The 21062-nt window shown below is 45.1% G+C and overlaps 1 protein-coding gene across 3 annotated transcripts in view; it reads right to left on the bottom strand.

Moving 5' to 3' along the window:
• Positions 1-20639, bottom strand: part of LOC138570801 (uncharacterized) — a 941103-nt gene extending 920464 nt beyond the window's left edge. For 2 of the 3 annotated variants that reach the window (XM_069649146.1, XM_069649148.1), the window contains exon 1: positions 20311-20639. The gene's annotated coding sequence lies outside the window, so the exon portion shown is untranslated. The remainder of the gene's footprint in view (positions 1-20310) is intronic. The other variant, XM_069649147.1, reaches the window with a different exon arrangement.
• Positions 20640-21062: the final 423 nt, after the last annotated feature.

Raw genomic sequence — 21062 nt, 5'->3', positions numbered from 1 at the left:
CAAAGGAAGCCAAAAAACTGTAAAGCTCAACGAAAACGGTTAAATAAGGTTTCAAGACAATTTCTATGTAAACTACTAATAAAGGTGAATGAGATCATTGATAAACGGTCCATTGCAGTTTATGGAGGCAAAACCTCATATACAAGAAGATGTGAAAAATCTCAGTACCCACCACTACAGGTTTCATAAAGCGGGGAGAGGGGTACGGTGAAACGCCAGGGGCTTCATTGCACAATTTATGCTTCAGGTGGAGGGATGTTGGAGGGGGAGGAGGGGGGGTAGAAGACATCTTAAACCTGAGTAATATCTCGGTTTATCTAAGCCTTGGTGCCATTGGGCCGAATGTGCAAGCTGTGTTAGATTCTAGTGCGATTGTGTCACACTCGGCCCTTTTTCTCACCTGTTTTTCTCTGGGTTGAGTCTTCTTGGGAGACTTTTCCTTCTTCCTGGTTATTCTGGACTTGTACAGGTAAGGACGCGTATCCTCTGGGTCTGGGTCCAGTGTGAGGTTCACTGTCTGCCTCAGGAAGCTGGGTGAAGTTCAGTATCCAGGATGGAAGCACTATGGCGGTTTCCAGGAATGAATAGCAGCGGAGATTCAGAGTTTGGAGCGAGCGGGAAACCCGCGAGCACGGGACCACAGGCACGGTCCGGGATGAAAGGAGGAAGGAGCCATGAATTGCGAGAGCAGTTCTAAAAAGGGGGGCAGCCTGGAAGGGAAGGATAGAAGAAACTAGGAAGGGCGCGGACGAAGGGAGCAGTGGCAACCGCTAGCAACACGGAACAGTAGCGTTGAGACGCGCAGAGCCGCGGGGGCGTGCCTATTGTCTAGAAGACAGCGCGTCCTACGTAAACGCTCGAGAGTCGCGCACTTGTGCAGACGGCCATGTTGGAAGAACGATTGTCCCAATGATGCAGTGCCTTATGGACCATGATGTCCACAGGGGGTGAAAGTGGCGATTCATGACAGCATGCCCCCTCCTAAACCTCGATCCACCGGGTTTCCCTGGATGGGTTAGATGGAATTTTCGCACCAAACGGGGAGTGTTCATGTTGGAGGTAGGGGTCATAAAACACTTCACTCTTGTCCAAATCTGAGCCACCCTCCTCCTCCTCACCTGAAGTACTGGAATCTGTGCTGTATCCTACGATCTCGCGATACTGTTGTGGAGACTGGAACCGGCCTCGGTATGAAGCCACAGTTGCCACCGGTGAGCTGTAGCCACCTGTGGCCCCAGTACCGAAACAGGTAATGTCAGGGGAAAAAGCTTTTGGTGACAAAAAACCCCACAGTTGATTGCAGTTGGTCTTGTAATCTCTGGCAACCGGCCTCAGAAGCAAATAAATCAGCACACAGGTAAAGTAACTTCTCCGGAGAAAACAGATGAGGGAAGCCGGTGTAGAAAGATGATCCAGGGAAAGGGGTGGAAGAACTCCTGGGCCACTCTTCGGGATTGAGAGAGGAAGAATGGCAGTAGCGGCCGCGGCTGATTAAGAGAGAAAGAGAGAGAAAGAGAGAGAAATTGAGAGAAAGAGAGAGAAAGAGAGAGAAAGAGAGAGAAAGAGAGAGAAGGAGAGAGAGAGAAAGAGAGAGACACACACCGGGAAACGCTAGGAGGAAAGCGTAGAGGATGGGCGTCTCCAGCAGGTAAGGAAGGGAGAAAGCCCTGGGGGGAGACCAGCGTAGAGGCGAAGAGAGGGACGGCAGAGTGGCTGCAGTCCGGATACGAAGGAAAAATAGCAAGAAACAGCGAAGAGGCTCGAAAGAGCGAGCAGGGCGATGACACCAAGCAAAGCACTGGAGTAGAGAAACTTCCGACGTTGCAACGCGCGGAACGCCGGAAGCGAGGACAATAAATGCCGTCCGGCATTCCGCACGTTGGATGGAGCGGAAAAAAGACTAGACTGTCACCTCGAGAAACAAAAGGAAACGTGAGAGGAAGCCAATGGCTGCTCACCCTATACCTGTGCCATAGCTTCCACGGGTAGGCACCCATGACAGTAGGTTCCCAGGTTTGTTCGCTGGGGGGATATCCTTTCCATTCCATATTGGAGTCGGCCCCGTCTGTATCTAGAATCGCATATCCTGGAGACTTCGTATTCAATCTGATCATTGATGAGCACAGGGTTAGGTCGAAGAGTTGATCTGGTGGAGGGTACATATGGTTTCAGTAGAGAAGTGTGAAAAACAGTATGCATCTTCTTTCAAGATTCGGGTAGCTGTAGTCGAAAGGCCACGGGGTTGATTACTTCCTTAACAGTAAAAGGCCTGTAATACTTGGGAGCCAATTTGTTAGGCCGCAAGTGTCGAGGTAAGAGTCTCGAGGATAACCAAACTTTGTCCCCAATTCCATATAAAGGGCTGGGTCTTCTTTTGTTATCAGCATACCTCTTGATGTCTGATCTGGCCTTTTCCAAATGATCCTTGGCATCCTTATGTACATTCACCAGACGTTCAATCCAGGAAACGACCGAGGGTACCGGGGTAGTATGGGGTAGGATAGTTGGTAGAACTGATGGATGGAACCCCTGGCTGCAAAAGAATGGGCTGGGCTTGATGGCAGAGTGATCCGAAATTATTGTAAGCGAATTTGGCTACCGGAACCAAAACTGACCAATCATCTTGGACCTTGGCTGCAAAACATTGCAGGTATTGTTCTTGGGTCCGATTTACCCGCTCGGTTATACCATTGGTCCGAGGATGTGTGATGCTGGAAATGCATTGGAGGGACACGGCCTCCTTGTCCTTGTCCTGTAGTCCTTTTTCATTTGTTTTCTGTATTGTTTTCTGCCCAGGAGTCCATGCGAGACTCCTGGCAGTGCAGCTCTTCCTGTTTTTGGTTGGTGTACAGACCCATGGGATACCCTTATGGCACCCATGGGTGGGGGTACAACCCTGTGCCCCTAGTGTATGTTTTTGGGCATCTGTGGGTGGCCTGCAGAGCAGGGTATGGGCTGGTGGCAGCTCTATGCTGAATTTGACAGGTGCTCTGAATATCCTCCATTTTGGGATACCCAGGCCCTGCCATTGGAATCAGTGGATTCCTGATGGAAAACACGAAGGCCCCTGTGGCCTCTTGCATTCAATTGCCTGTTACCTTGTTTTCCCAAAGTCCTGGGAAGCCCCGACTCTGTCCCTTCCCCCTGACTGGCTGTTGGGTGGAAGTTCCATATATGGTGTTGTGAAGTCCAGTCCAGACTGGCTGGAGCCTTCCCAGCGACGGACTGTTGTTGGTACACCCTGTGGGTGCAACCTGGATGAATAGAGTGTGTGACCAATATGCACTTCTTGTTGTGGCTGTCTGGTTTCTGTTATTCGAGACAAAGACTGAGACAGCCCTGCCCGAAACTGGCCTGAATGCAGTGTGTAGTGTTGAATGGCTGGGTACTTGTCCCAATCCACATTCCTTGTTGCAAGTGTCTGAGAGGGAGGAGGATGGCCTGAATGCACTGTGTGCCTGATTGGCTGACTGACTGCATGAATGCCCTTCTGAGTATATATATCCGAGGACCTCTCACCACTGGAAATTGTTCAGAAGCTGTGTCTACACTTGAAGAGTAACTGGAACTGCCGATCCTCGACGCCCAGCTGGAAGAAGACTTGCTTTTGCTTCGACCTGATCTGAAAGCTGCCGAATTTGTGGAAGACTGATCCGAGAGAGGACCTGGTAAGGCGCCCTCTTCCCGTGCTCCGAGGGACCATCGAGCACCGCTAACCTTCGCCAAAGCTCCCTGGAAGTCAGGCCCCCGAAAGCCTGACGACCCGAGACAGGACAGCCGAGGAGAACGAAGTGGCGCACCTGGACTTCACCGCTGTTGAAGTCCATTGCATTCGACCAGGGTTCGCAGGTTTGTATAACCGCTGGAGGCCCGTCGAAGTTGTGTTGCCCATAAGCGGGGACCGCTTGACGCTGTGCCGCCGACGACCAGAGATGCCCGCTCCTTTGCCTAAGAACATTTGAATCGAAGGACTCCCTTCTCCGCCCCGACGACCGCTTTGTCCTGCCGGAGAAGGTCAAGGCCGCTGACGCGCCGAGGAGAATCCGCCAGTGGGTCTCCCGCCACCTGAAGGCCACAAAGACTTCGACAACTCCACGCCCTTGCTGGGCCACAGTTCTTCAGAAACTCTTTGCGGTACTGAACAATCAAACGCTGAGGTGCCCCGCACACCTCATCCTTGCAGGACGTCGCCGACGAGCACCGCCTGGATCGACGCCATGGTCTCGGCACCCTCGAACTTCTCATTGACGCCGTCAACGCCAAGTTCACCTTCTTCGACGCCTCTCGACGATCCGTGGCTCCTGCTTTAAAGGGAGTCACTCAAGAAGGATGCGTTGACGCTTCGAAGAAGAACTCTACTCCACCAGGTACATTGGGGGGGTAAAAACATTGTAGGAGGAAATAAAGACTATTGAGCAATATATGGACTGGGCTTGTGCTATATATCTTTATTTTACAGGTTGCCCAGGTTGGGGGGGGGGGATCTCCACACAGAACTGTGTCTAGGTAGCTTGGCCAGTATTCTGCCTATTGTTTCAACCATCTTGCTTTCCCTCCTCTCTCTATTGCTGGTTTCCTTTTAATGGATCTGTGTGACATTTTAACAGTATAGTTAATGCACTTTAAAGAGTTCTGATAATATTGGTGGTACCACTTTAGAATTGTATATATTTGCCTTTGTTGACTTCTGAGTACAAAGTGAGTTATTGTGATAGTGTACATACCTTTGAATATTAATTATATAAAGACTGTTTTCAGTAATACGGTGTGTGGACATTCCTTTGTGGGGCTTGGGGACTGCACTGTACTTAAGAACCAGAATGCACCTCCTCCTGAGAAGCTGAGAAGCTAGGCCTTGATTGCTCGTCCATTGCTACCGCATAGAGAATCTTGGCTGGGGTCCTCTGTGCCTCTCCTCTACCATATAGAGAACAGAAGTACAGACACCCCCCTGCGGTCCTTTACAGGATGGTACCCTGAAGACAAGGCACGTTGGATGCCCAACATTTGACACAGATGTTTCCAAAACTTGGAGATATACTGAGGCCCGCGGTCAGAGATGATCTTGGAAGGAAGTCCATGAAGTCTGAATATATGTTTTAAAAATATTCCAGCCAATTTAAGTGCCAATGGTAACTTGTATAAAGGGGTGAAGTGTGCCATGTGGGTGAATAGGTCAATGGGAACCATTATGGTAGTATACCCTCTGGATGGAGGTAGATCCACAATGAGTGGCAGTGGCAATTATGTCCCAAGGGCGCACCGGCAAGGAGGGTTGGAGGAGAAGCCCTGCAGGCTTTCCATTATCACACTTGTTTTGACTGCAAATAGTGTAGGCTTGAATGTATGCTTTTACCCCATCGATCATCTTCGGCCACCAGAATGGTCTCTGAATAGAGCGGAGAGTGGCGGTAATGCCTCTATGTCCGGAATGAAAGGTATCATGGCAGAGTGTTATGATATTGTTTCTCAGTCTTTGTGTGGGTATCACTAGTCTCTTATCCTGGAAGAGGGAACCATTCTTTGAGGCCAGGTTCCATTGGTTGATGTAGGTATAGTCCTGCCAAAGATCAGAAGATGGCGTTTCGATATGGATTTCTTCCAACAAGGAATTGGCCTGGGCTATGACAACGGTATCAGGAAACATTCTCGGAAAGGTACGAACTTCAACAGGCTCGTAATCGGGACACCTAGACAAGGCGCCTGCGATTACATTATTGGTTCCAGGAACGTGCTGTATGTGGAACTGGTACTGGGCAAAGAAAAAGGCCCAGCGAGCTTGACGACTGTTCCTGCATTCCAAGGACTGCAGAACTTGTAGGTTTCTATGATCGGTTCATACTTGGACCGGATGTTTGGCACCTAGGGTAGATGTTGCCAGTCAGTAAAGGCCTGTCGAAGGCTAGTAATTCTTTCTCGAGGACTGAGTATTGGGTCTCACTGGGAGTCAAGGTTCGGGATAGATAGGCGATGGGGGGCTCCATTTTGTCTTCGAATTCTTGTTTAAGAAGTGCTCCGATAGCATAGTCTGAGGCGTCCGTTTCCACCAGAAAGGGTTTATTTATGTCCGGTTGAGCCATGATGGGGGCTTGGGTAAATCTTTGTTTTAATTCCTTGAAGGCCGTTTCTTGAGCAACAGACTAAGTGAATGGAGTGTCTTTTCAGCAAGGCGATAATGGGATGCACGATGACAGAAAATGTGGGAATTAATTTCCTGTAAAAGTTAGCAAGACCCAAGAAGGACTGGATCCGTTTTACTGTGGTAGGTGCTGGCGGGGAAAGACATGAGGTTACCTTGGCAGGATCCATTCCAATTCGTTTGGAACTCAGTACGAAGCCAAGGTAATGAACGGTCCGGACATGAAAGAGGCATTTTTCAGGTTTGGCCAGGAGCTTGTTCTCTCTTAATCTCTGAAGTACGGCGTTTACATGTTCTTGATGGACTTGGGGTTCGTTGGAATAGATCAGTATGTCGTCCAGATACACTACGACGAAAAGAAACAGGATATCCGAGAAGACTGTCCATGAAGCGCTGAAAAACCGCTGGGGCATTGGCTAGGCCGAAGGGGATGACCAGATACTCAAAATGACCAAAAGGTGTTCTGAAGGCGGTCTTCCACTGATCCCTTTCCTTAATTTGAATAAGATGGTAGGCACCTCGTAGATCAAGCTTGGTAAAGATTACATCTCTTCGAACGGCCTCCAATATATAAGAAATAAGGGGTAGCGGATACCGATCCTTAAGGGTACACTGGTTAAGACATCAGTAGTCCAAGCAAGGTCGGAGCTTCTTAGTATCTTTCTTGGGCACGAAGAACAATGAGGCACTGGCGGGGGATTTTGAAGGACGAATGGTTCCATTAGCGAGATTTGTGTCCAGATATTCTCTTAAGGCTCTTTTCTCCGGTTCGGATAGTATAAACATTCCGTCAAATGGAATTACTGCCGAGTCTTCCGTGTCAATAGCACAGTCCTCAGGTCGATAGGGTGGTAAGGATTGGACAATGGCAGTTGAAAACACATCAGAATAGGACTGATAGATCTCTGGTTCTTGAGTAATGTTGGAAACACACAATGGTGGTTGTTCGGGAGTCTGGGCGTCCACTTGAGGATCTGGCACCAAACCTTGAGACAAACAATGGTTCAGACAGAATTCCGAACCTAGAAATAGGGATTCTGCTGCCCAATTGATATACTGGTTGTTCTTCTGGAGCCAGGGCATGCCAAGAACCATGGGATAATGCGCTGCTTTTATGATATCAAAACAGATTGTTTCTTGATGGTTATTTATTGAGAGCACTAGTTCCTTGGTTTGGTGGGTAATGGGTCCGGAGGATAATTGTTTCCCCTTCAATTCCTTCCACAGCTTGAATCACTTGTTTTCTCGGGTTATATTGTTCCTTAATACCCACTCATCATCTATAAATACTCCCATGGCACCGCAATCTACTAGAGCCAGGATGGGAAAAGTGTCCTCTTTAGTGGACAAGAACATTTGTAGAACCACCAGAGTATTTTGGCGAGGACAAGTCAAGGAAGGAACAGAAGTGGAGCAGACATCTTTCTCCCGAAGCTGTGCTCCGCTCAAGATCGGGAGCTTGCGTTTCCCGAACGCCAGGGTGGTGCTATTGGGCAATTCCTTACAAGAAGTTTATCAGAAGCACAATACATGCAGAGTCTGGTATTAATTCTATGGGTCCTTTCTTGTGGAGAGATCGGACCCCGAAAGGAGCCTAGCTGGATAGGTTCTGGATCTGAAGAGGGTTGAGAGGATGTCTCCTTAGTTGGTTTTGGGTTTGTGGTTCTTGGCTTTCTTTTCTCAGCCTTTCTTTCCTGGATTCGCAAATCGATCTGTAGTGCCAAATCCATCAAGGCCTCGAAGGAACTTGGACGGGCTACTCTGGCTAGCTCTTCCTTGACTTCATCATTCAGGCCTCTTCGAAACAACGTGAAACTAGCTTCCTGGGACCAATCAGCCTCTTTAGCAAGTTGTTTGAAACGAGTCACATAAGTAAGCATATCTTGATTTCCCTGTTGAAATTCCAGTAGTCTTTCCTGGGCACTATAAACGAGTTCTGGCCGGTCAAACATGGCCTTGAAGGCTTCTATGAATCCATCGTAGTTGTCCAGGAGTGGGTCTCCTGCGTTCACCAAGGGGGTTGCCCAGGCTAAGGCATTGCCAGAAAGGTGTGATATCATAAACCCCACTTTAGCCCTTGGTGTGGAAAAATAGTAGGGTTTAAACGTGAAATGTACCAGACAGGAATCAAGGAAGGAACGCAGGAACTTGGGAGCCATCGTACTTGTCCACTATACCCCTGTCAGGGCACTTTCCTTGAATGCCGAATCTTGGGACAGTAAGAGCTGTTTTAGGGTTGCGTTTTCCGCCTTGAGGTTTTGAACCCCAGTAGTTAATTCTTGCATTCCTCTCATGAGGTCCTGGACTGCAGCCTCCATGTTAGGCTCAATATCAGATTCTGGGTGTCTCAAACTGTCACACTCTGCCCTTTTTCCCACCTGTTTTTCTCTGGGTTGAGTCTTCTTGAGAGACTTTTCCTTCTTCCAGGTTATTCTGGACTTGTACAGGTAAGGAGGGCGCGTATCCTCTGGGTCTGGGTCCAGTGTGAGGTTTGGTCTGGGTCCAGTGTGAGGTTTGCCGTCTGCCTCAGGAAGCTAGGTGAAGTTCAGTATCTAGGATGGAAGCACTATGGTGGTTTCCAGGAATGAATAGCAGCGCAGATTCAGAGTTCGGAGCGAGCGGGAAACCCGCTAGCACGGGACCACAGGCGCGGTCCGGGATGGAAGGAGCCAAGAATTGCGAGAGCAGTTCTAAAAAGGGGGGCAGCCTGGAAGGGAAGGATAGAAGAAACTGGGAAGGGCGCTGACGAAGGGAGCAGTAGCAATCGCTAGCAACACAGAACAGTAGCGTTGAGACGCGCAGAGCCGCGGGGCATGCCCATTTTCTAGAAGTCAGCGCGTCCGACATAAACGATAGAGAGTGGCGCGCCATGTTGGAAGGATGATTGTCCCAATGATGTGGTGCCTTATGGACCATGAAGTCCATAGGGGGCGAAAGTGGCGATTCATGACAGATTGCTGAGGATGCGAGCTTGGTGCAAGTGGGTAAGGGGAAAAGCTGTATGCTTAATGGGGTGTACTTAAACCCACACCTCAAGTGTGCTATGCCCCACAGTTAGAGCACATAAAAAAAAAATAATAATAATAATTTTTAAAAAGGGATGACCCCCAGAAGATCTTCCCAATATTTAGGACAGTGGAGGAAACGAGAATAGCTCTTAATCAGCCCCAATACCAAGGGGTAAAAATCCATCGAAAAATTGTTTGAATCCTCAAGACAACAAAGCTGCCCCAGCCGAGGCTCACTTCCATTGCGGTCAAAGGAAACAAAAAAGTAGGGAGGGAAGGGGAGACCCCAAGGAGAACAATGGATTGTACTAGTTATACTTGGTTCGCCTCTTTGGTACTCTTAACCGCAGACATGTTTTGGCGCTTTTAATTCGAAAATTCCAAGTCTTTGGTTAGTGAATTCAAGTGACATTCAGTTGGTCGATTTCGTTTGAGCAGTGCCTCAATTTGGCTAAAATCTGTGCATGTTACCTGATAATTAAGAACATGATTCTAGCAGAATATGAAGCTCTGCTCTCACTGGGCTATGACGTTTTTGAGCACCTTGATCTGGAACATAATAACATACCTACTAGTTACTCCAGATAGATGACCCCCGAGGCGAAACCAGGAAAACATCTCATGATAAGATTCTCAAACGAGGGTGTGTGTCAAAATCAAATGGAGATTATACTAGGAGAGGTAAGCTATGATTGGCCTACAATTGTAGGCTCTTTGCATAGCCACCAGGTGTATTGTGAACTGAATGCATTACTGTCCCAGCCTCATTTACTATCCTGGAACTCAAAAGGGTACATAAATATTATCAAGTGGGGAAATGTTGAATTCCTTAACTTGTATGTCTGCAGGAGACCCTTATGATGGATACTCAACTAATAGATGGGTATGTAATACACACTATTAATGCTAAGTGGGGCTTGAAGGGCTAGCCATATGGTGGTTTATTATCTGCGGTGCAGTGCAATCAGGGGATTATTGGGGAACAAACTGACTCTGGTAGAATATGTTATTGATCCTGTTGAAATGGGTAGACCCGGATCCAAAGACATGGCAAAAATGTTGCTCAATATGTATTTTAATCCATATAGTGCCAGTTTAGATTAATTTTTAGCAGATCTCTTTTTGATGCTTGGTGAGACTCCCGAAGATGGTGCACACACAATAGTGGGAGACTTTAATGTTTGAGCAACAAGTGCTACCTGAAATCTGATAGGGTAGACATTTCAAGTAAGAAGAGAGCACATGGTCTTTTGATTACTCACGAATTAGCAACATGGGATTTGGTTGCTCTAAATGGTATAACCCTCGGGTACATCCCTCCAAATTTGTCATGGTTCAAAAAGCAATGGAGGTCGACCCTGGATTATATTTGTGTCTAGTCTTCTCTGCAAGCGATTTGTGGCGCCCTGAGTATTTTGCACTCATTCATAAACGACCACTTGATGGTAACATATGCGGTACCAATAAAGATTTTTGAGTCAAGGCCAGTAGCAAATTTAGAGGTCTCAATTAGCCCTAGAGACCATAGAGCGAGATGGCGCAATAAAATTGTAGCGCCATTTAATGTTTTAATTGAGAGACAATATAACAGCGGGAAGGTTATATGTGAGCCGTTGGAATTTGAGCATGTTATTCAGGCAACCTTGGGCGAGTTAACATCTTCAAGGCAACTGTTAACGGGGGCTTCATCTATGTCGCACACACATGCCTTTGATGTGGAGGTTCAAAAATCGCAAGAAAGCATTGTGTAAGAATATAAGAATGTTGCAGAAATAAAGGGGACAACTTTTACTGAGATAAATAGCTTGAAATTGAAATTTCAAAAATAGGCATTAACCATTTATAGCTGCGTAGCCAATCAAAGACGCAGAGAGGATGTTGTGCTGCCTTTCGGGGAATTGTCTGGACATGTTCTGGAATTTGATTAAAGCCAAGGGAGTGGAGTCCTCTTTGCAAGTCCAGCCAGTAGCAGAATGGTTATGGGCCTCTCATTTTGTAGCTCTGTATACTGCAATTGAAGTGGGGAATACACACGCCTATCTGGGGTCATTTTGGTGTGGTGCCTTAACTTGGGTACTGGAAGATATGGTAGCCCTGATAAATCATAGCAAAAAAATCTAATGCTCCTGGGCCCAACGGTTTTCTGCAACGACACTAAAATCAGATGCTCTCTTTGGGGGAAAATTCTATCTGGGTTGTTTTACAATATTTTATCTACACAATTGATGCCCCCCTCTTGGAAGCTAGCAACAGTGATTTTGGTTCTCAAAGGGGGGAAGACAGGTTTTCCCCCCTTGAATTATAGACCAATTTCACTATTGGATGCGACAAATAAGATCTTTTCAAACAGGCTTCTTGGTGAACTCCACTGCTGGGCTAGGAATTCCGGTAATATGGATCCTTATCAAGCTGGTTTCAAAAAAGGGGCGGGGGCAGGTCTTAATAATGTTGTGGTTACACTGTTGGAAACCCAAGCAAGGGCTCAGAATACAACATTGCATCTTGCTTTACTTGATGCGAGTGAACCGTTTGATTGTGAGGATCGCGCCATCATTTGGAAGAGCTACGCAATTGTGGTTGCCCAGCCCCCCTGGTTGGTATTTTGGTGTGTTTACAAAGGGATACAAAAATAAGGGAGCGGTTGGACACCCAAGGGGCTTGTACGAAATGGATTGATACAAATTGGGGTCTTTGTCAATGCTGTGTCTTGGCCCCCTTTCTGTTTCATTTCTATATTAAGGGCATGGGTGGCTGTTGGAACTCCAAACACACTAACCCTCCCAAGCTGGGATACACAAAAATTAAATACTTGAATTACGCACATGATACCATCATCTTTGATTTGACACCTCTTGGCCTGCAATGAGCACTAGATGGACTTAGTGCCTATCTAATGGAACTAGAGTTTAATATAAATATTGCTAAATCAAATGATATTGAATGCATGGAAGTGCAAGAGGAAACCTTTTAGATGGAGTATTTTAAATCAAAACCTGGAGGTGGTGAATGAAATATGTGGGCAGCTTTATCTATTCGGGCAAGTAAAAATTGTCTCTATAAAGAGAAAAAGGAAGGTATTTTTAGCAGCCACTTCACAGTTGACACAGTTTCAGTATAAATTTGGTTTGTATTCAGCTTTGCCAATTATTACATTCTATAGACAGGAGTTGGTACCTAAACTAATCTTTGGAGCAGAGACTACTACCGGGGAAATTCCCTGGTCCAAGTTAGAGTCTCTGCTCTGGAGAAAGGTGCTTTGGTTGCCCAATTCAGTACCAATGGCAGTTATCAGCTATGAACTGGGCTTACTCCCTTTGGGTACATTTGTTGAATGGAAGAGGTTACAACTCTATGCCGCAGTGGTGTCTCCTCCGCTGTCTTCCCTATATGTGAAACTGGGTATTGAAATGGACAGAGGTAGATGCGATACCGTGGTGACCTGGAAAAATAAGTGTGTAGGTCAGCTAGAGAAACTAGACTCGGGTGCTGAAGAACTGTATAGATATGAATGGATTCTGGTAAGGAAGATTTTAATGAGTCACAAATGTTTTAATGATCATTTTAAATTGGAATATTAAACATTTTAATGTTTGCTCCCTACTTGTCCAAACATCCATCAAGAGATTTTCAAACCACAATGCTAAGATTCAAACTGAATTTGCTACCATCCTTCGAGGTTGAAGGAAGGAGGCAGAAGTCCCTGGTGGATCAAAGGTTATGCCGCCACTGTGGTCTGGATATCAAGTCTTTAAGACACTTGTGTATGGAGTTTCCTACCCTTGAGGACCCTAGGCAGGAGAAATTAAGTAGATTCATGCAAAAGTGGGGCCCGATGGGGGCAAGCCAGCCTTGGGCCCAAATTTTAAATACCAATGAAATCTAACCGTCAACTGCTATTTTAGATTTTTGTATAAATGACTTTGGTCGATGGTAATATAAGATCTTAAACCAGATTTTAAATTTGGTTCTTAAGATACTCAAGAAGATGGTTTGATTGTAATAAAACCAATAAAATGGTTTTAAAAAAAAGTGTGTAGATTTTAGCTGTTCAGTTCTTAGCTTGGTTTACCATGTGGTTAATGTTTTAAATGAGGTTCCGTGTGCCCCCCAGTCTCGCACACAGGTGTTGCCTGTTATGCTTGATTATTCTACCCTGCTCCCCCTCACCACCCCTACAGCCTGCTTTTGCAGGAGTCTGTCCGGATACATTCTGGTTTCACCGTCTTGCGGCCAATGCTGGATTTCACTTTTATGGACTTCATTGATTCACGGTGCATCACCCTTTCGCAACTCTCATGCTGAACATCCTTTGCATCTTGTACTCATGGTGGCCCTGAATCATGCTGCTCCCATCTTCATCTTGTATCCTGGCTTACAACAGACTTCTGCAATTGTATTTGCTCTCCCGTCTTGCTTCTCCACTCCTTTTGACTGCTTACTCTCTGTTCTCTCCTCTTCTCCCTTTCCCCATCTCCTCCCCTTACTTTCTTCTATGCACTTACTCTATCAGAATTGTCCCTGGACCTAGTATGATAGCAACCTCGTCTGTCTCCTCCTACCTCCCCTTACTGGTTCCCCCATTCCCCAACCCCGTCCAGCACAATCTGAAATGTTGTCAGGCCTAGTACGATAGTCGCTTGTTTAGTTCCTCCCCTCCCTTTCTGCACCCCTCTCCCTCGCCTTGTTTTTCTCCGGCTCTACCAGAAATGTCGTCCGGCCTAGTACGGTAGTCGCCTGTCTGTTTCAATTTCCTTCCCACTCTCCCCTCCCTTCCTTTTCTATGTCTTAGCTCTTGCACTATCTGAAATGTTGTCAGGCCGAGTATGATAGTTAATTTCACATCCTTACTGTTCATGGCCTGTAAGAATGTCATTGTATTTTGCCTTGTTCCCTCCCTTGCCTTTAAGTGCTTTGAAACACATTGTGTATAGGCGCTATATAAATATCAAACTATCATATCATGTCTTTGTTTAATTGTTTATCTTAATGTGATTTAAAAGTACTGTGTGAAAGGTTCAATGTTGTAACCAATACGCACAATAAATAAAATAAAATACAAAATTAACCTATAAAGAGGTAATAAATAATGTTCCCTCAGGTCTTTACACCCCGGACAAAGCAGCAGGAAGTGTATTATCGATTCCTGAGGAGACCCACAGACCTTACACAGGCAATCATTGGAGCATTTCCACTTCACTGTAAATGTAGCTAACTTCAATGTATTATTATGCAGCTGTATATATAATGCCCGAGCGTAGCCAGGACCAATTCAGTCTAAATAACTCTCAAAGCACTCTGTCTGTTTAAGTTCCTAATAGAAAGAGATGGTACTTACATTTAGAAAGATCCCGTTTCATTTTATTTATAAATCTCCACGAGGCAGGTCTTTTTTACTGCTACCTTAGAGCAAAAAGTCAGGCCTGCAGGGTTGCACCTAAAAGCTTCCAGATCCAACCCCGCTAGACCCTTATGAATTAAGCTAATCCAGGGCAAAGAGACTGGTCCTGGTCATTTCAACAGACTGCTGAGTACTTCTCTATAATTTCCCCATTCAGGTGCACTCCAAATTATGACCCATTATAGAAGCGATTTGGACGCCAGTACCACAAATTGACATAAAATCACATTCCCAACGTAGGCTAGTCATGGATGTGCCTCTGGGTTGCATATGTGAGGCTGTCAAAGTTACTGTCAAGTACATTTAATGGGGGAATTGTACGGTATTCCAACATCTCAACCCCCATACATGGTTGCGGCCAAACCCTAGGACTTACATAGGTGAAGGGACGGAGAGACTGCTCCTCTACCAGGACTAAAGTAAAATCGAATTCTCCCACTGCATTTTTCTAAGGTCACTACTGCCTTAGTATGCTGCGCCGAAAGAGAGATAGTCAGAAAACCTAACACCCAAATAGTCATGGGAGCTCACCTGCTCCAGAACACACCCATCAATTGAGTCCTTCAATTTTTATTGCCAAATTTCTGACTGAAAACCATTACTTTGGTCTTCTCAATGTTAAGCACCAGACAGTTCTTCACATTTCCCAATCAATACCTGTAGCTTGTGTCTCAGTCCCATGGAGGTGGTCGATAGTAACACTGCGTCATCTGCATAAAATAGCACAGGGAGTCTTACACTCCCCAATTTCGGCGGATCAAGGCAGCAAGCAAATATGTCTTCAATGATTATGTTAATATATAAGCAAACTAAGAGGGGGGCCAGCACACAACCCTGGTGAACCCCCCTCCTATCAACCTCAAAAAACTCAGTTGTCTCCCCGCCCCCAAACCCCACCTTCCTGAGGCCCCATCATCAGGGTATAAGAAATGAATGCTAACCAACAGGTACCCTTTTTTCTTCAGAATAGTCCACAACACACTACAAAGCCGTACGCAAATCTACAAATATTGTGTAAACTTTGGAGTGCAGAACTGAGACATACTTCGCCAGAATCACACTCAGCCTAAAGCACTGATCCACAGTGCTAATCCCACTCTGAAACCCAGCTTGAAGATGATTAATATTCCCCCCCTCGGATGCCCAGCACTGAAGACGGGATAGCATAAACCTTACCCACACCATCTACAAGTGTGATAAGCCTATAATTCCCTGGGTGCTTCTTGTCACCCATCTAGAAAATAGGTAGAATTATTCCCTCAGGCCAGGATTGTGGAACACTCCCATACCTGGCGGAAAGAAACCCGAGTCAGCAGTGGGGCCTAAATACTAACTAAGCTCATCCTTGAACAGGACAAAAGGAATTTTATTGGGACCTGGCGCTTTCCCACATCCCAATCCACCTCTTTTATTGCAATTGGCGGGTAATCCTCACCTGGGTATTCAGTACAACCACCCTGTAGTACTTAGTCAGCATCACCCAACCCACGTTTATATAAACTACTAAAATGCAGAAACCATTCTTTAGGTGGTATGTGACAACATAGTGGCCCCAGAGTGTTCTGGTCTCTTCCTCCTATGAACTTACAGAAACTAATATGGTAACCCCTAGCACAGCATGACAGCAATTCATCCCATTTATTTTTGGCATGTCCTGCTTTCTTTGTTACAAGTACTGCTTTATATTTGCCCTCAAATTTCTTAGATGTAATTAATCCCTCTCAAAAGTACAGCCCAGATTGATAAACAGATCTTGTTTTGCCAACTGGCAATCCTCATCGTAGTTCACTAGGGTGATCTTTCTGATGTTCCTCACAGGTTTGGTAAAGTAAGGATACAGAACCTTGATTATCATATATAGTGTCCGGATATGGAGACCTGACTTGCATCCCTCAGATCAGTACGACTACGAGCTCTGCCCAGTTACAACTCAAAACACCCCCAAGTGGATAATGAACACTATTGCTGCGTTTGAGGACCTCCAGACTGACCACTGTGTCCCAGTCCATCAGACTTATCTGAACAGTCGATCCTTGAACTCCCATGGGGACCGACGTAAATAACTCCAGCAGGCTTATCCGGGCATAATCTCCCATTGCAGGCTTGAAGACCAGCCTCGTACATCTGGGGCGCGACCTCAATAGCACATAGATGAAGCCCTTCCAGTTTCACGGTCTATAATGGAGGAATCCCAAAAGCTGCATCCTGATCATCCCATAAACCACTTCGCACATCAGCGGGTTCAAACTGAACATTAATATCACCCGTTGCCAGAATTAAGCCGGTAACATAGTTAGCATTTTCAAAGTCCTTGATTATATTGGTCATTTTCTTAGCACTTTCCAAAGACGCAGTCCCACCAGGTCTATTGTAGACATTAAATATCAAGACATGCCTCCCATCTGCAGAAACTGCTCCCAAACATAAAAGGTCATCTGAACCTGAGGGAAATCAGTTTAACACCAAGATCCAATGTGGAGCTGGGGCTGAACAAAATTGCAAACCCTCCTTTAGGTCTACCTCTAGTGTCCTTTTTGGCAGGGTTACAAAAGGAACTAAATCTGTCGACTCTAAATCCATCATCAATCCTTTAACCCCAGCCACATTCCAAAACATCACCTTGCGGTCTACTTTCATGGTGTTATCAACCTGCAATAGTGCTATCTGCAATTGCCTTGGTTAGTCATTCCCATAGATGTTGCCAACACCCAAGGATGAATTCAAACTAGAGAAGTAATCGCTAAGGGGAGTATCGGCCATGTTTACTCCATAAAAATTTAAATAGGGAGTAAGAATGCTCCCAACAAAAAATAGGAAAAAAACATGTAGAATTTTGCACCCCTGGTTTCGACCTCACAGCACCATGGATATGTTTGAACCAGGAGTACACACAGTACCAAATCAAGAAACTACTATTTTAACTGCCCGATTGGAAGTAGTAAACATGTATGTTTAAAGTTGCATGAATAACTAGGTGCAAAGAAATTAATACGACGAAAACATTTCAGTTTTTCAGATAAAACATTTTTACTTGCTTATAAAATACTCTCATTTGGAATTGGACTTAAATTATTTTTTAGGCAGTAAAAATGTAACTGCCAACTTAAAAAAATTCAGTGCAAAATACTCCCACTTCCAAATCTTATCTGGAGCACTGGGTACACCCATTCCTAGTGTCCCCAGGGAGCTATTTTCGAGTAAATTGACAGTGTACGCTTTCTCAGGTCCTGTGTGGAGTTTGGACTAGAATTAAAATACAGCAGGTCATCAAGAACAACCAAAGCACAAAAACACATGTGTGGGGTTAATAGCCTATTAAAGTGCAATAAGCATTTTTAAAGTGCAATGTACAACAATTACAACTAATGAAGTAATCGCTTATCATTCAACATAAAAACATGTTTGGTGTTTCGGCATACTAATGTCCTAGGTCCCCAGTATCCCCAATGAGCTATTTTCGAGGCCTTCATCAGGACAAGAAAAACAAAGTGTATTTCACGCGTTTCTTCTAGTGTTCATTGTTGGTTGCTTGTTGCATCAATAAACGACCACGTTTCTGATTGTGTGCCACAGATATTTGCCAAGCACAGTAAACCTCTATTTCACTGCTGCACGTTTGTTTGAAGGTTCACAATTATAATATGAATAACATTATGTTGTAACTTGTGTGAATACTTGTTAAATGGTTGGTTTTGAGTAATATTGTTGTAGGGACTAGGCGCATGGGCATTTGCATCAAGCCGGGCTACTTCTTTAGCTAGATTGATTTACAATAACTACCAACATACAGTATCAACAGTCTGCCGTTCACGTGCACCTTTCCACACCAACCTTTGTGAGACAGATTCATCCATGATGTTTTGTTTGTGGACCATCAGTTTTACACATGACACTGAGGGCTCGATTCTGATCCAGGCGCAGCGAGCACGTTAAACAGCACGCTTCACTGAGCCCTTTCCTGATGCCCAGGCACCACGCCTATTCTGAAGTGGGCCTGGATGTCAGCGCAGTGCACGATAGTGCACTGTCTGCAATCCGCCTGTTTTCTGTGATAACAGGCAGATTGCAGTCTTGGCTGCATTTTCGTTAAATTGGTATAGTAATCACAATTTAATGAAAGTGCTTCCAAGAACATGATAAAACACAAATGAAGGGATACAAAAGCATGTTCACACCCTAGCTCTGCATTTACCCGACACACTCAACCCCTCAATTTTCACATCAAATAACAATTTAGCATTTATAAAGCGCTACGAACCCTCATGCATCTGAGCGCTGCTTATAATATTACCCACTGTGTGTGGTTCTCATTTATCAACCTCGGAGGGATGAGTTTGGCCCTGCCGGGATTCGAACCTGCGTCGGATGTCAAAGCGAGCGCTCTACTCGTTGTGCTATCTGACTGGCATATAGCTGCTGGTTTTATGTCTCGCTTTGCTGAGACTGCTCCTTTGTGCTGCGAATACCTCGGCTGTGACATCAAAGCGAAAGCATAGTTAACAGAGTGGACTGGAGCCCAGGCACAGCTTTCCATGGCACTCCTCCACAATAGTGAAACCAATGTGGTGCCATACATGTGCGCCACTTTTGGCCATGTGCTAAAGTGGAGGAGTGCCACAAGAATATCGAAAGTGTTGGTTGGTTGATCACCCATCCTAGCAAAAGGCACATATATTCCGAAAGGGGAGCATTCATTCCAACTTCTGAAGGTGGCGCATTCTTCTGAATAGATGTTAAGTACGGAAAAGGTCGATAGTGCATTCTGCGCCCTTTACGATATTGAACACCAACTTGAGAATCGAGCCCTGAATAACTAAAACACACAATTTAGTCAGGTCCTACACTCCCCTCTCATTACAAAATGAACAGCTTTGCTGAGGCGGACTTTCCAACTAGTAATATTAAGCAACGCGACAGCCAAATTTAATCAATAAAACACTTGGCCTCGTCAGAAAGCAACCATTTCCCAAAACAAAACAATTCGGAAAATGAACCACAAAGAACAGAAGGGAGAGGTGTGGGGGGCAGGAGTTGGACACTAGGCTACTCAAATAATACTAACGTGTGTATATATAGCTGTATCTTACGTCGTTGTCCGCTCCAATCAGTGCACATATATCTTAATGAATGCATAACATAATGCTCATAGGGCGCCATGAATATTGCTCACGCAACCCAGTTTAAAAAAATGCTTTGAGGTTAATTAAGGTACTTTTTTGCCAAATTAAGACAATGGACGCAGCAAAGAATTACTCTCAATGTTTCTGCAACCATGCCTTTAGTATTTAACAATGTATATTAAGCTCCGAAAGACGTTTGTCTGATCCAGAAACATACTTGTTGAGGGGAAGAGTTGAACATAGAAAGTGCTCGTTTCAGAAACGAAGAAGGTTGTGCAAGCATGCGTTTTGTAAGTTTGGGTATTTGGGATTTGAATCTTTTAGGTTGACAATTTTGTAGAGATCACAGGGAGATTTGTGGTACTTTGATTTTTGTGTGAATTTGCTGAAATATATCCACGATACCAACGTGAGGATACATCATGCATTTGATCCAAAAAAAAAAAAGAGGAAACGGGGCAGGGAGGTAACCAATTTGAACATTAATTTTTATTGTAAAGCATGTGATTTGTTTACAAGGACAAGATTTAAAAAGCATAGAGATCGTTTAGGAGGGGAGAAAAATAAATCGGTCCAACCTAAGAGTAATTCAGGCTAGAAAAGGAATAATGGACACATTTATTTAAGGGGATAATAAATTCTTACTTCCTGACAAGACCTGGGGAGCACTTTCAACGTTTTAGGTAACAGGTCCCTGGTTTACAGCAACTGCGGCTTACAACACCACACAATCTGCCCATCTGCAGCTCAGTTGCTTCGGTCTTCCATGGTCGCCATTTGCAACTTGAAGATGCACTCACTCACGGAATTCGTTTTCAATGACTTCCGCACCACTACTAGCAAGCAACGTATCACCGCGACCAGACAAGATGGAACGAACCTCGGTCATAGCTCTCTATTGACTTTTTCGCAATTCACCCGCTAAAAGTATGCCGTAACCAGCCGGCTCGTTTCTGTTATGCCCGACAACGTATTTTCATTAATTTCCAACATGGCGCCCGTCAGTGTCAAAACTCGAAGTTCTCATATACAACTAGACTGCTAACATTACACCGGAAACTGGAGCCGCACTGGACGCCATGCTGGCAGTGGATAAAACAGGCATTGAATCCCTCATTTTCCCATGGAGCCAGCAGGATTATTAACTAAAAAAGCTCACATCTGTGCTGTCTTGATTTTGAGTAAAGAGGGACCATACACAAATTTAATTTCATTTCAATTTGGCACATTTCAAGTGTTTTCGCACGGTATATGTTTTTCCTACATAAACGTTTAAAGATTTTGCTTTGTTTTTACAATACTTTAACTGTCAATAGTAACATTAGCTTTTCAAATAGCATATGAAAGTTTCAGTTTCAGACAGTAACTATTGTCTGATTTATTTAAGACTATAACAG

The sequence above is a fragment of the Ambystoma mexicanum genome, chromosome 1p, assembly GCF_040938575.1.
Source record: "Ambystoma mexicanum isolate Mex_15411 chromosome 1p, UKY_AmexF1_1, whole genome shotgun sequence".
Lineage (NCBI taxonomy): Eukaryota > Metazoa > Chordata > Amphibia > Caudata > Ambystomatidae > Ambystoma > Ambystoma mexicanum.
Note: the sequence above shows the minus strand (reverse complement) of the source record. Positions and strands in the feature narration are given on the sequence as shown.